The following is a 13,601-nucleotide window of genomic DNA, read 5'->3' as shown; positions in this document are numbered from 1 at the left end:
ACTTCTGATTGACAATGCCAGCAGTTGGGTGTGTCTTTAAGACCAAGCCTATATAATCTAGAGGGGGGTCCAATAAAATCGATGTAAAATCATAAATTTCATAAGGCGAACCCTTGCATCTCTGGATGCAGACTTGACATGTTTTAGAATCCTAGTCCACACTTCTTCCTCCAATACCAAATTCAAATCTTTTTCCCATAATCTCTTGATAGAAGCTAAAGCTCCATCCCCCAGACTCTGAATTAGCAGGGAGTAATACACTGATGCCTTATGACCTTTTCCAAAAGCAGTAATCACCCTCCCAGAGTATCTGCCATTTTAGGGGGGTGTGTGCTACTCCCAAAAACCGTACAGAGCATGTGGCACAGCTGTAAATACCTATAAAACTGAGATCTGGGAATCCCAAAATGATGACCCAAATTCTCAAAAGATCTCAGCACTCCACTCTCATACAGGTCGCCGAGTGTAACAACCCCCCTCACAATCCACTCTGACCAACAGAAAGGGGACTTATTGATACATAATTTCGGGTTCAGCTTGAGGCAACATTTAAATAAATGTCCAAATTAAATACTCTGGCCACTCTTGTCCAAATCATGTGCAAATGTGAAATAACGGGGTGTGACTTAACATCTCTGGTTAGTTTGATAGAAAGGCTTTGCAATTGTGAAATAGGGGCAAGGACTTTCTTTTCAATAAAAAACCAGGGAGGGGCTCTTTCAGGTGGAAGTGACCAATGAGCCAAATGCCTGAGACCGAACGCACAATAGTAAAACAAAATTTTGGGTAAGCCTAGTCCACATTTGTCAATCGGCCTATGTAATTTGTTGAAATGTAGTCTGGGACATTTTCCATTCCAAATGAAGGACTTCGGAATTCAATCAAATTGCTTGAAATAAGAGAGGGGGACATCTATAGGGAGTGACTGTAGCAGGTAGTTGAATTTTGGAATACAGTTCATTTTAATATATTAACTTTCCCAATCATACACTACCGGTCAAAAGTTTTGAAACACTTGCCTGAAATGTTTCTCATGATCTTAAAAATCTTTTGATCTGAAGGCGTATGCTTAAATGTTTGAAATTAGTTTTGTAGACAAAAATATAATTGTGCCACCATATTAATTTATTTCATTATAAAACTAATATTTAATAAAAAAATATTTTTTTTTTTAAATTGATGACTTGAACCAAAAAATAAAGAAAAGCAGCCAATAAGTGCCCAACATAGATGGGAACTCCTTCAGTACTATTTAAAAAGCATCCCAGGGTGATACCTCAAGAAATTGGTTGAAAAAATGCCAAGAGTACATGCCTGTAAATTCTAGGCAAAATGTGGCCACTTTGAAGATGCTAAAATATAACATAGTTTTGATTTATTTTGGATTTTTTTTAGTCATAACATAATTCCCATAGTTCCATTTATGTTATTCCATAGTTTTGATGACTTTACTATTATTCTAAAATGTGGAAAAAAAATTATAATAAAGAATGAGTAAGTGTTTCAAATCTTTTGACCGGTAGTGTAGATAAATGTAATGAAGCCCACCTGTCTGCATTGCTTGAAAACTTTTTAATTAAAAGGTCAAAATTAACTCTAACTAAATCAGACAAATTTGCTGGGAATAAAATACCCAAATACTTAATGCCCTGTTTGGGCAATTGAAAGCGCCCGTCTGAAAGGCAGTTACTGGGCAGTACGCTGTCAGAGCCAAAGCTTCGGGTTTAGACCAATTGACTTTGTATCCAGAGAACTTGGAAAAGGAATTAATAATTCTGTGGAGGCAAGGCATAGATCTAGTGGTGTCAGAGACAAATAATAAAATATCATCTGTGTAAAGCAAAAGCTTATGTGCCACACCTCCCGCCAGCACCCCTGGAAGATCCTCCTCCTTTCTTATCGTGGCTGCTAATGGTTCCAGGGCAAGACAGAACTATAATGGGGAAAGAGGGCAACCCAGCTGGTGCCCCTATCCAGAGCAAAAAAAATCTGAAATGAATCCATTTGTTTGTACTGCCGCTACAGGGTGTCTATAAAGTAATGTCCCGAACCCATACATTCCCAAATCTTAAAAAGATAATCCCATTCTACCATATCAAACACCTTTTCGGCATCAAGTGAGAAGGCAGTGACCGGAGACTGATCATTCGCTACTGACCGCATGATATTAATGAAACGCCTAATGTTATCAGAAGAGCTGCGGCCCCGAATAAACCCCACCTGATCTATATGTATAAGAGATATCATAACTTAACTGGTTAGCCAAAATGTTTGACAACATTTTTATATCTAGCTGGATCAGGGAAATATAACGGTAATTCTTACACTCCTTTTTAAGAATCAGACTGATCCGTGCCTGTGTCATGGTTGGAAGAAGCTTTCCATTTTTTAATGATTCCGTATAAACTTCTAACAAAAGTTGAGCCAGTTCTGTAGCATAAGATCTAAAAAATTCAGCAGCAAAACCATCTGGCCCTGGAGCCTTGCCTGTAGGTAAGGCCTTAATTACTTCATCAAGTTCCTCCAAGTTTATCTCAGAATCAAGATAATTTTTTTGCTAAGTCATCAGTTTAGGAAGTTCTAATGGTTCCACAAATTTTTTAATATCTTCATCAGTAGATGAAGACTTGGAACTATAAATATCAAGACAGAATTCTTTAAAGGCTTTATTAATATTAATGGCTGAGGTAAATATTTCACCACCAGCAGATTTCACTGAAGGAACGGTAGAAAAAGACTCTCTCTGCTTTATATATCTTGCCAAAAGCTTCCCTCTTTTGTCCCCCGACTCAAAGTATGACTGTCTTGCCCTGAATAATCAAAACTCCACTTTCTGTGACAAAATAGCATTATATCTGTATTTCAATCGAGTCAATTCTCTGAGGCCATCAGATGACATTCGGCGCTTGAGCTCTGTCACGGTACTTTTAATATTCCCTTCCAACTCCATGAGTTCTTGTGCTTTAGATTTTTTGATGAATGAGGCATACTGTATGATCCGACCCCTAAGAACTGCCTTAAGTGTCTCCCAAGCCACGCCCACAGAGGATACTGAGGACCACTTGGTCTCCATATAAACATTGATTTCGGTCTTTAACATTTGTTGGAAATCAGGATTTTGCAAAAGGGATACATTAAAGCGGCAACTATATGATTTCTTTTTCTCCGTATGTGGCAACACCTCTAAACTCACCAGGGCGTGATCTGAGACTAAAATGTTTCCAACGGAGCAATCCACAACAGATGAAATGAGGGACTTCGATATATATATATAAAAAAAAAATCTATTCTAGAATAAATCTTATGGACTGATGAAAAAAAAATGTATAGTCCCTACCAGAAGGGTTCAAAAGTCTCCAAATATCTGCAAGACCAAGATTTTTACACATCTTGTGAAGCGTCAATGTTGCTCTAGGGGGCTTACACACTTTTGCTTCACTATGATCAAGAACCGAGTCCATCAAAAGATTAAAGTCTCCTCCCAATATTACAGTATATCATGAGGGGTGCCAGCAGCTTGCAACATCCCTTCAAGATCTATAAAAAAGCCCTGATCATCAGCGTTAGGTGCGTAAATATTAGCCAAAATCAACCTTTACCCCTGAATTTCTCCTAAAACAATAATGACTCTTCCTAATTTATCTTTAATCTGTTTGAGACATTTGAATTGTAGATGTTTATCCATCATTATAATGACTCCCCTACTCTCACTTGAGCCAGCACTAAAGAAAACATGTCCACCCCATACCTTCCCAAATTTTTTAGCTTCCTGCAGGAAAAGATGCTTTTCTTGAAGAAACACTATATCACATTTCCTACGCTTAAGAAAAGAAACAAACTTCCCTCCCTCTATGGGGTGCCCCAACCCATTCACATTCTACGTGGAGAGAGACAATCTACTCATATTAACATTTGACATAATGATATAATAATGTAAAAGAAAAAATATTGTGTGTCAAAAACAAGATTATACAGACCACATTCCCCATTAATGCAACAATCAAACCCCGAACAAAACAAACAGAAAAAAGAAAAACGTGTGGATTAACCCCGCGCTAAACAGTGCAAACTGGCGTCAATCCCTCCAAACTCAAAAGGTCCAAGTACGCACACGAGAGCCCCCGCAACAACCTTGCCATCGGATTGTCCAAGTCAATTGCCTCTGCACAAATTTTGTGAGGCAAAATTATATAACAGAAAATACTTTGTAAAACAGACCCCAGCCAACAGTCAGAATAAACACAAAAGAACATGTAGATTCATTCACAGAACTGTCTCAAAGGTGTGTTCCTCCACAAAACAAACTCCAGCTTATATACAGCCATTCAGTTTCCTCGGACAGACAAACAATTGTTCAGCGAGCCGGCTGTTATGAGCTCAGCAGATGACATAATCATTCTAATGTCCCTTAAAAATATTCCACAAAAACAAACTCCAGCACGAAAAGAAACAAAACAGGCATCCCGGTTCCTCGGATGATCAAGTGTGTACTGAGCGAGTCAAATTCACTTGGAGGCCGCATAAAAAAAAAAACATCATTACTTACTTAGTCCGTCAACTTAATAAAAGAAGTCCTTTATGTGAGCATGTAGATATTTTGTGGTCATCCGTAGTGTCCATTCTCAATCTGACTGGGAATTTCAGTGTAAAAGCGATCTTCCATCAATGCAAAAGTTTCTTGAAAGAAGTGTCATTCCACAAAACAAACTCCAGCCACTAGGCGAAGCCAAAGCAAAAAGAAACAAAAAATGGCGCCCAGCTTCCTCAGACAATCGAGTGTATGTTCAGTGAGTCAAACCACTAATATAAGAAACATCAAATGGCTTACTCACTTGAATGTATTTATGAAGGAGAGTGCCTGTTTTGGACATGTAATTACTTTGCGACCATCCTTCATTTCTATTCTCAGTTTAGCCGGAAACATCAATGCAAAATTGATGTAAAAGTTTCTTACATTCCCTGAACCGATGTCGTTTCTCTCTTATCGCATTCGCAAAGTCTAGGAACAAGAAAATATTGTGATTCTTCCATGAAAGCTTTCCTTTGCTCCTCGCCTGGCACAACACGAGATCTTTATCGGATGATCTCAGAAATTTGGCCAGAATTGATCGGGCCTGTCTCCCTCAGCAGATCCATGAGCTGGGACTCTGTGAGCTCACTCGATTTCCAGTTTATGGCCTGTTATGTCGAGCAGACTCGGGAAGAGCTCATCTAGGAAATTCACCATATCTCTGCCTTCTTCATGCTCAGGAATTCCAACAATTCGTATATTGTGCCTTCAGCTCATATTTTCAAGATATTCCAGTTTTTCCAAAATGTGTTCCAAGTCTGTTTTGGACACGGGTGGATTAGCGGATAATTCCCTTTCCGATGACTCCAGATGATCGATCCGTTTCTCAACAACTGACACTCTTGTAACCAACTCCGAGAATTTTTTCCATCCCCGTAATCAATCGACATATTACAGCGAGATCCTCCATGTCAGCAACAACCTTCATCAGCATTACCGAGATGTTGGACAGTTGACGCTGGATTTCTTCTCCCGACATGTCATCCAAATTGAGTCCCCTGCTCGCGGCCTGTTCGGGGGTGTCAGCTTGAGCACGTAAGTGTCTTTTTTTTGTTTTGTTGTTATTAAAATTTTTTTATTGATTCCGAGACAGACAAGAATATATTTAACCACAAAATTATACATTAGGAGTTAACTTAAAACCCTTTATAACCCCCACCCCCCCGCCCGCACAAATATAAAATAAGTAAATACCCACATATAAACAGACACACAAATAGTACATAAAAAAAGACAAAGTTCAACATATAGTGAAAGAAGAAGAAGAAGAAGAAGAAAAAATATTGTCTCCCTCCACTGCCCCACACTAGGTCCTCTTCAAATGAGACAAATAACTGCCCCATTTTCTGCCATAACTCGACAGGTTCCCCTGCCATCCGGAAGTCATCTCCTCGAAAGCTGCCACTTTACCCAACTCGGTGCACCACTCACGAAATGAGGGTGCATCAGTTGACTTCCAACCCCTAAGGATTAGCTGTCTGCCAATCATCATGCTGGTTAGTACCCAGCTTTTCATATATCTATCTCCTATATTCAGGACCCCTCCATCACCCAAAATACAAAGTCTGGGGCAAAATGAAAATTGAGTGTCCAGTACGTCACACACAAAACGCTGGATCCTCAAACAAAATTCCTGAATCTTAATACAACCCCAAAAAACATGGGTTATGTCCCCGTCTTCTGACTGGCAATGCCAGCAGGTATGTGCGTCTTTAAGACCAATCCTGTACAATCTAGAGGGGGTCCAATAAAATCTATGTATAATCTTAAATTGCATGAGGCGAACCCTTGCATCTCTAGATGCAGACTTTATGTTGTTTAGAATCCTTGCCCACACTCCCTCCTCCAATAACAAATTTAAATCTTCCTCCCATAATCTTTTGAGAGAATTTAAAGCTCCATCCCCCAGACTCTGAATTAACAGGGAGTAATACACTGACGCCTCATGACCCTTCCCAAAAGCAGCAATCACCACTTCCAGAGTATCTGCCGCTCTAGGGGGGGTGTATGCTACTCCCAAAAACAGAGCAGAGCAGGTGGCGCAGCTGTAAATACTTATAAAATTGAGATCTGGGAATCCCAAAATGTTGAATCAAATTTTCAAAAGATCTCAATACTCCACCCTCATACAGGTCACCAAGTGTATTAACCCCCCTCACAATCCAATCTGACCAGCAGAAAGGGGACTTATTAATACATAGTTTAGGGTTCAGCCATATGCTCGAGGCTACGTTTAAATAAATATCAGAATTAAACACTCTGGACACTTTTGTCCATATCGAGTGCAAATGCAAAATAACGGGGTGTGACTTAACCTCTCCAGCTAGTTTAATCGAAAGGCTTTGCAGTGGCGAGATAGGGGCAAGAACTTCCTTTTCAATACGAAACCAGGGAGGAGCTCTCTCAGGTGGAAGTGACCAATGAACCACATGTCTAAGACTGAATGCATAATAATAAAATAAAATCTTGGGTAGGCCTAATCCACCTTTGTCAATCGGCCTATGTAACTTAATGAAATTTAACCTGGGACGTTTACCATTCCAAATGAAGGACTTCGCGATGCTATCAAATTGCTTGAAATAAGAGAGGGGGACATCTACAGGGAGAGATTGTAGCATCATTTGAAAACCTTTTTATTAAGGGATCAAAATTAACTCTGACTAAATCAGACAAATTTGCTGGGAATAAAATTCCCAAATACTTAATTCCCTGTTTGGGCCACTGGAAGGCAGCTGGCTGGAAGGCCGTTACTGGACAGTACGCTGCCAAAGCTTCGGATTTAGACCAATTGACTTTGTATCCTGAGAATTTGGAAAAGGAGTTAATAATTCTGTGGAGGCAAGGCATAGATCTAGTGGGGTCGGAGACGAATAACAAAATATCATCTGCGTAAAGCAGAAGCTTATGCGCCACACTTCCCGCCGTCACCCCTGGAAAATCATCCTCCTTTCTTATCGCGGCTGCTAATGGTTCCAGGGCAAGACAGAACAATAATGGGGAAAGAGGGCAACCCTGCCGGGTGCCCCTATCCAGAGTAAAATAATCTGAAATTAACCCATTTGTTTGTACCGTTGCTACAGGGTGTCTATAAAGTAACTTAATCCAACCAATAAATGTACTCCTGAACCCATACCTTTCCAAAATCTTAAAAAGATAATCCCATTCTACCATATCAAATGCCTTTTCGGCGTCAAGAGAGATGGCAGCAACCGGAGATTGATCATTCGCTACTGACCACATAATATTGATGAGCCGCCTGATGTTATCAGAAGAGCTACTGCCTCGAATAAACCCCACCTGATCTATATGTATAAGTGATGTCATAACTTTACTTAATCGATTAGCCAGAATTTTGGACAACATTTTTACATCTAACTGGATCAGGGAAATTGGGCGGTAACTTTTACACTTGCTTGGATCTTTGTCCTTTTTTAAAATCAGACTGATCTGGGCTTTTGTCATGGTTAGTGGAAGCTTTCCGTTCTTAAATGATTACGTATAAACTTCTAACAAAAGTGCAGCCAGTTCTGTAGCAAAAGATTTGAAAAACTCAGAGGAAAAGCCGTCAGGCCCTGGAGCCTTGCCAGTAGGCAAGGCTTTAATTACCTCATCAAGCTCCTCCAAGGTTATCTCAGAATCAAGATAATTGTTTGCACAGTCATCAGTTTAGGGAGATCTAATGGTTCCACAAAGTTCCTAATATCTTCATCAGTGGATGAAGACATGGAACCATAGAGATCAAGATAGAACTCTTTAAAGGCATTATTAATATCAATAGCCGAGGTAAATATTTCACCACAAGCAGATTTCACTGAGGGAATGATAGAAAAAGACTCTCTCTGCTTTATATATCTAGCCAGAAGTTTTCCTGCTTTGTCACCCGACTCAAAGTATGACTGTCTTGCTCTGAATAACCAAAACTCCACTTTCCGTGACAAAATAGTATTATATCTATATTTCAATCGGGTCAATTCTCTGAGGCCTTCAGACGACATTGGGTGCTTCAGCTCTGCCTCGGCACTTTTAATATTTCCTTCCAACTCCACAAGTTCTTGTGCTTTGGATTTTTTAATGAATGAGGCATACTGTATGATCCGACCCCTAAGAACCGCCTTAAGTGCCTCCCAAGCCACGTCCACAGAGGATACTGAGGACCAGTTGGTCTCCATATAAACACTGATTTCAGTCTTTAACATTTGTTGGAAATCAAATATGAACTATATGAATTATTTTTCTCTGTATATGGCAACACCTTTAAACTCACCAGGGCATGATCTGAGACTAAGATATTTCCAATTGAGCAATCAACAACCGATGAAATGAGGGATTTGGATATAAAAAAAAAATCTATTCTAGAATAAATCTTATGGACTGATGAAAAAAATGTATAGTCCCTACCAGATGGGTTCAAAAGTCTCCAAATATCTGTAAGACCAAGATTTTTACACATCCTGTGAAGTGTCAATGTTGCTCTAGGAGGTTTACAGACTTTTGCTTCACTATGATCAAGGACTGAGTCCATCAAAAGATTAAAGTCTCCTCCCAGTATTATATCATGAGGGGTGCCAGCGGCTTGCAACATCCCTTCAAGATCTATAAAAAAGCCCTGATCATCAGCGTTAGGTGCGTAAAGATTAGCCAAAATCAACCTTTGCCCTTGAATTTTAACTAACACAATAATGACTCTTCCTAATTTATCTTTAGTCTGTTTGAGACATTTGAATTGTAGATATTTATTTACCAATATAATGACTCCCTTGCTCTTACTTGAGCCAGCACTAAAAAAACATGTCCACCCCATATCTTCCCAAATTGTCAGCTTCCTGTGGGGAGAGATGTGTTTCTTGAAGAAACACTATATCATATTTCTTATGTTTAAGAAAAGAAATAACCTTCCTTCTTTTTATGGGGTGCCCCAACTCATTTACATTCCATGTGGAGAGAGACAATCTGCTCATATTAACATTTGACATATTTATATAATAAAAAAAAAAAAAAAACAGTGTGTCAAAAACAAAATTATACAGACCACATTCCCCATTAGTGAAACAATCAACCCCCGAACAAAACAAACAGAAAAAAGAAAAACATGTGCATTAACCCCGCGCACGACAGCGCCAACCGGCGACAATCCCTCTAAACTCAAAAGGTCCATGAACGCCTACGAGAGCCCATGACAACTTTGCCATCGGATTGCTCAATTTTGCCTCACAAATTTGTGAAGCAAAATTACATAACAGAAAATACATTGTAAAATAAACCCAGTCAATAGGAAGAATGAACACAAAGAATGTGTAGATTCATTCACAGAACTGTCTCAAAGGTGTGATCTTCCACGAAACAAATTCCAGCTGATATAAAACCATTCAGATTCCTTGGACAGACAGATGAATGTTCAGTGAGCCAGCTGTTATGAGTTCAGCGGATGACGTAATCATTTCAATGTCTCGTAAAAAAAAAACAAAAAAAAAAAACTCAACAAAACAAACTACAGCCAGCAGGAGGAATAATCACGAAGAACGAACAGATTAATCCACAGCTGTTCCAAAGGTGTTATTCAATAGAACAAGCTCCAGTCGCTAGGCAGAGCCAACACAAAAAGAAACAAAACCGGCATCCCGGTTCCCTGGATGGTCGAGTCAATTCATTCAGAAGCCACATAAACGTATATACCATGACTTACATATTCTGTTAACTTTATAAAAGACATCCTTTGTGTGAGCATGTAGATATTTTGTGGTCATCCATAGTATCCACTCTCAATCTGTCCGGGAACTTCGATGCAAATGTTTCTTTAAGGAAAAGTGTTATTCACAGAACAAGCTCCAGCCGCTCGGCGGAGCCAACGCAAAAAACCTAAAATGTCGCCCAGCTTCCTCAAGAGTAAGTACAGCGAGTCAGACCCACTCACATGAGAAACATCCAACAGTTTACTCAGACATTGATTCTATAAAAGACAGACCTTCGTTTCTATTCTCAGTTTTGCTGGAAACATCAGAGCGAACGAGATCTTTTTCTGATGTAAGAGTTTCTTTCATTCCTTGAACCGATCGCATTTCTCTCTTGTCGAACTCGCAAAATCCGGGATCAAGAAAATATTATGGTTCTTCCAAGAAAGCTTCTCTTTGCTCCTTGCCTGGCACAACACAAGATCTTTATCGGATGATCTCAGAAATCTGGCCAGAATCGATCGGGGCCTGTCTCCCTCAGCAGATCTGTGAGCTGGGACTCTGTGAGCTCACTCGATTTCCAGCTTGTGGCCTGTTATGTTGAGCAGACTCGGGAAAAACTCGTCTAGGAATTTCACCATATCTCTGCCCTCCTCATGCTCAGGAATTCCAACAATTCGAACATTATTCCTGCGGCTTCTATTCTCAAGATCTTCAAGCTTTTCAAGGAGATGTTCCAAATCAACTTTGGTCGGATTAGTGGTTAATTCCCTCTCCGAAGATTCCAGAAAATCGATTCGTTTTTCAACATCAGTCACTCTTGTAACTAACTCAGAGAATTTTATTTCCATCGCCGTAATCGATCGACGTATTACAGCGAGATCCTCCAAGTCAGCAAGAATCTTCGTCAACATCACCGACATGTTGGACAACTGACGCTGGATCTCCTCTCCTGCCGCGCCATCCACATCGAGTCCCCGGTCTGTAGGCCTATCGGGGCTTTCATCCTGAACATGTAAGTGTCTTTTAATGTCTCCAGAGCCCGAGGATTTTGACTTCTTTGCCATGTTTTGCAACAAAGGGCAAATGTGTAACTGGGTGTATCAAAATTCACCAGATTATAACATTAAAATAATCTAAAATTCAGCAAAGTGCGCAAAGCTCGTCGCTCACACGTCTGCTCCTTGCATGGCGTCACGTGACCCTACGTAAGTATCTTTTAATGTCTCCAGAGTCTGAGGATTTTGACTTCTTTGCCATGTTTACTTCAAAGAGGAAATATGTAATTGTGTGTATCGAATCTCACCAGATTATAACATGAAAATAATTTAAAAACTAGCAAAGTGCGCAGAGCTCGTGATTCACACGTCTGCTTCTCACATGACATCACTGTATCGATCAGAATATACATTCTTATTTAACTGCTGAAGTGCACACAGATGCATTGTCCTTTGTTATCTGGCTGATGAAGGCTGCAATAATTTATTATCTGCGTATTCCATTTTAAGTGTGTAGTCCAACCTTTGACCAAGATGATGCAGGCAGAAGTCAGTTAGGTGCACTGCAGTTCGACTGTAAGCTTGTGGCAGATTAATTTCCGGTGGAGTCCATCATAAATCCAAGTTCCAGGCAGTGTCCAGTGAAGTATCTCATGTCTGACGGTTGGTGCTGGCATCAGTTCATCCTCTGTAAAGTCCATCGTAGTAGACTGAAGTGATATGCAGGACCAGAGCTGGATCTTGCAGGCTCTGGTAACCTCAGGATATGTATCCCGAGGTTAAGACAGGGAAACAGATAGAATAATATTAGCGTAGATGCCATTCACTTTAAAACAGGATTATAGAATATGAGAAGTGTTGCACATAGTGAGAGGCTCCAAAAGCATCCATCTGACGTATATGCACATAGACAACAATTAAAAATAGCTCAGGTGCTACACAAGAATTCTTCCTCTGCAGAACAGATTGATAAACTCAATTGCACAATGGATTGCTTTTGATTGTTGGTTTATATTCAATGACATGGGAATAAAACAAACAATATATTGACTTCTAAAACCACTTTTTCTATTGTCTAATCAATGCTTTTTTCAATATATTTCAATCTGAATATCTGACTGATATTTATTATATGTTATATTTTTAATTATTTGAATTATTACATATTATAAGTCGCTCAGAGGTCCTTAGAGGACAAAAATGTCTGCGTCAAAACACTCCCATATTAATATTATATATTAATATTATTTTCCACTTTCAATGAGTACATTTTTTTTGGGGGGGGGGGGGGATTTTTCCCCTTTTTCTGCCAATTTGGAATGCCCAATTCCCAATGTGCTCTAAGTCCTCTACCCTCCCTAGCAACCGAGCCAATTTGGTTGCTTAGGAGACCTGGCTGGAGTCACTCAGCACGCCCTGGGATTTGAACTAGCGAACTCCAGCGTATTTTACCACTGAGCTACCCAGGCCCCCTCGAGTACATTTTTTAACCAACATCAGTCCTGATCATAACTACCAAATTTTAATTCATTTTCAGGATTTTAACCCTTTAAATGCCAGTTTGTTTATACAATGCCACTGTTGGTTTTTATGAAAAAAAAAAAAACAAAAAAAACAAACCACTAAAAATGAATTATTTTCCATATACTAAATGCTAAGGGGATTTTTTTTACATTTTTTTTATTATCAAAGTCTGGGATATGTCAATGATTAGCAACAACATTGATTTTGATGCATTATTATTTTTTGTGCAGTGTCAGATTAAAAAAAACTCTTACACTCAGGACCTTAGAGGACAAAAATGTCCGTGTCAAAAAACGGCCATAAAAATATTATATATTAATATTATTTTCCACTTTCACTGATTTACAGTTTTACTCAAAAGTTTGCATACCCTTGGAGAATTGGTAATATATGTACCATTTTTAAAGAAAACATGAGTGAGCAGGCGAAACACATTTCTTTTATTTCTTATGGGATTCATATTCAACTGTAGGTTATAACAATGTAGGGCTTTACTGGTTGTTTAGATCAGTGTTACTATCAGAAATAATTAATAATTATTTCTTTAGTTATTAATTAATATTTAAATTGATTAATTGAATCTAACTCATTAAAACCTCATATAGGGCTCCAGTAAATGTAGTGTGCTACGTTTAGGAGCGGGTTTGGTTATTAGCAATAATTAATAATTATCAAAGATAATTATTAATTATTAAAATCAATAGAACATTGATGAGAATCAATGTAAGCTTTTTAAAATCCTTTAAATCAACAATTATCAAAGATAACCGTTAATTGTTAACATCGATGAAACATTAATTAAATTAACACTAGCTTATTGATCATTCAAATTCTAAAATT

This window comes from Myxocyprinus asiaticus, chromosome 31 (assembly GCF_019703515.2).
Source record: "Myxocyprinus asiaticus isolate MX2 ecotype Aquarium Trade chromosome 31, UBuf_Myxa_2, whole genome shotgun sequence".
Lineage (NCBI taxonomy): Eukaryota > Metazoa > Chordata > Actinopteri > Cypriniformes > Catostomidae > Myxocyprinus > Myxocyprinus asiaticus.
The sequence above is the reverse complement of the archived record's forward strand: the minus strand, read 5'-3'. Positions refer to the sequence as shown.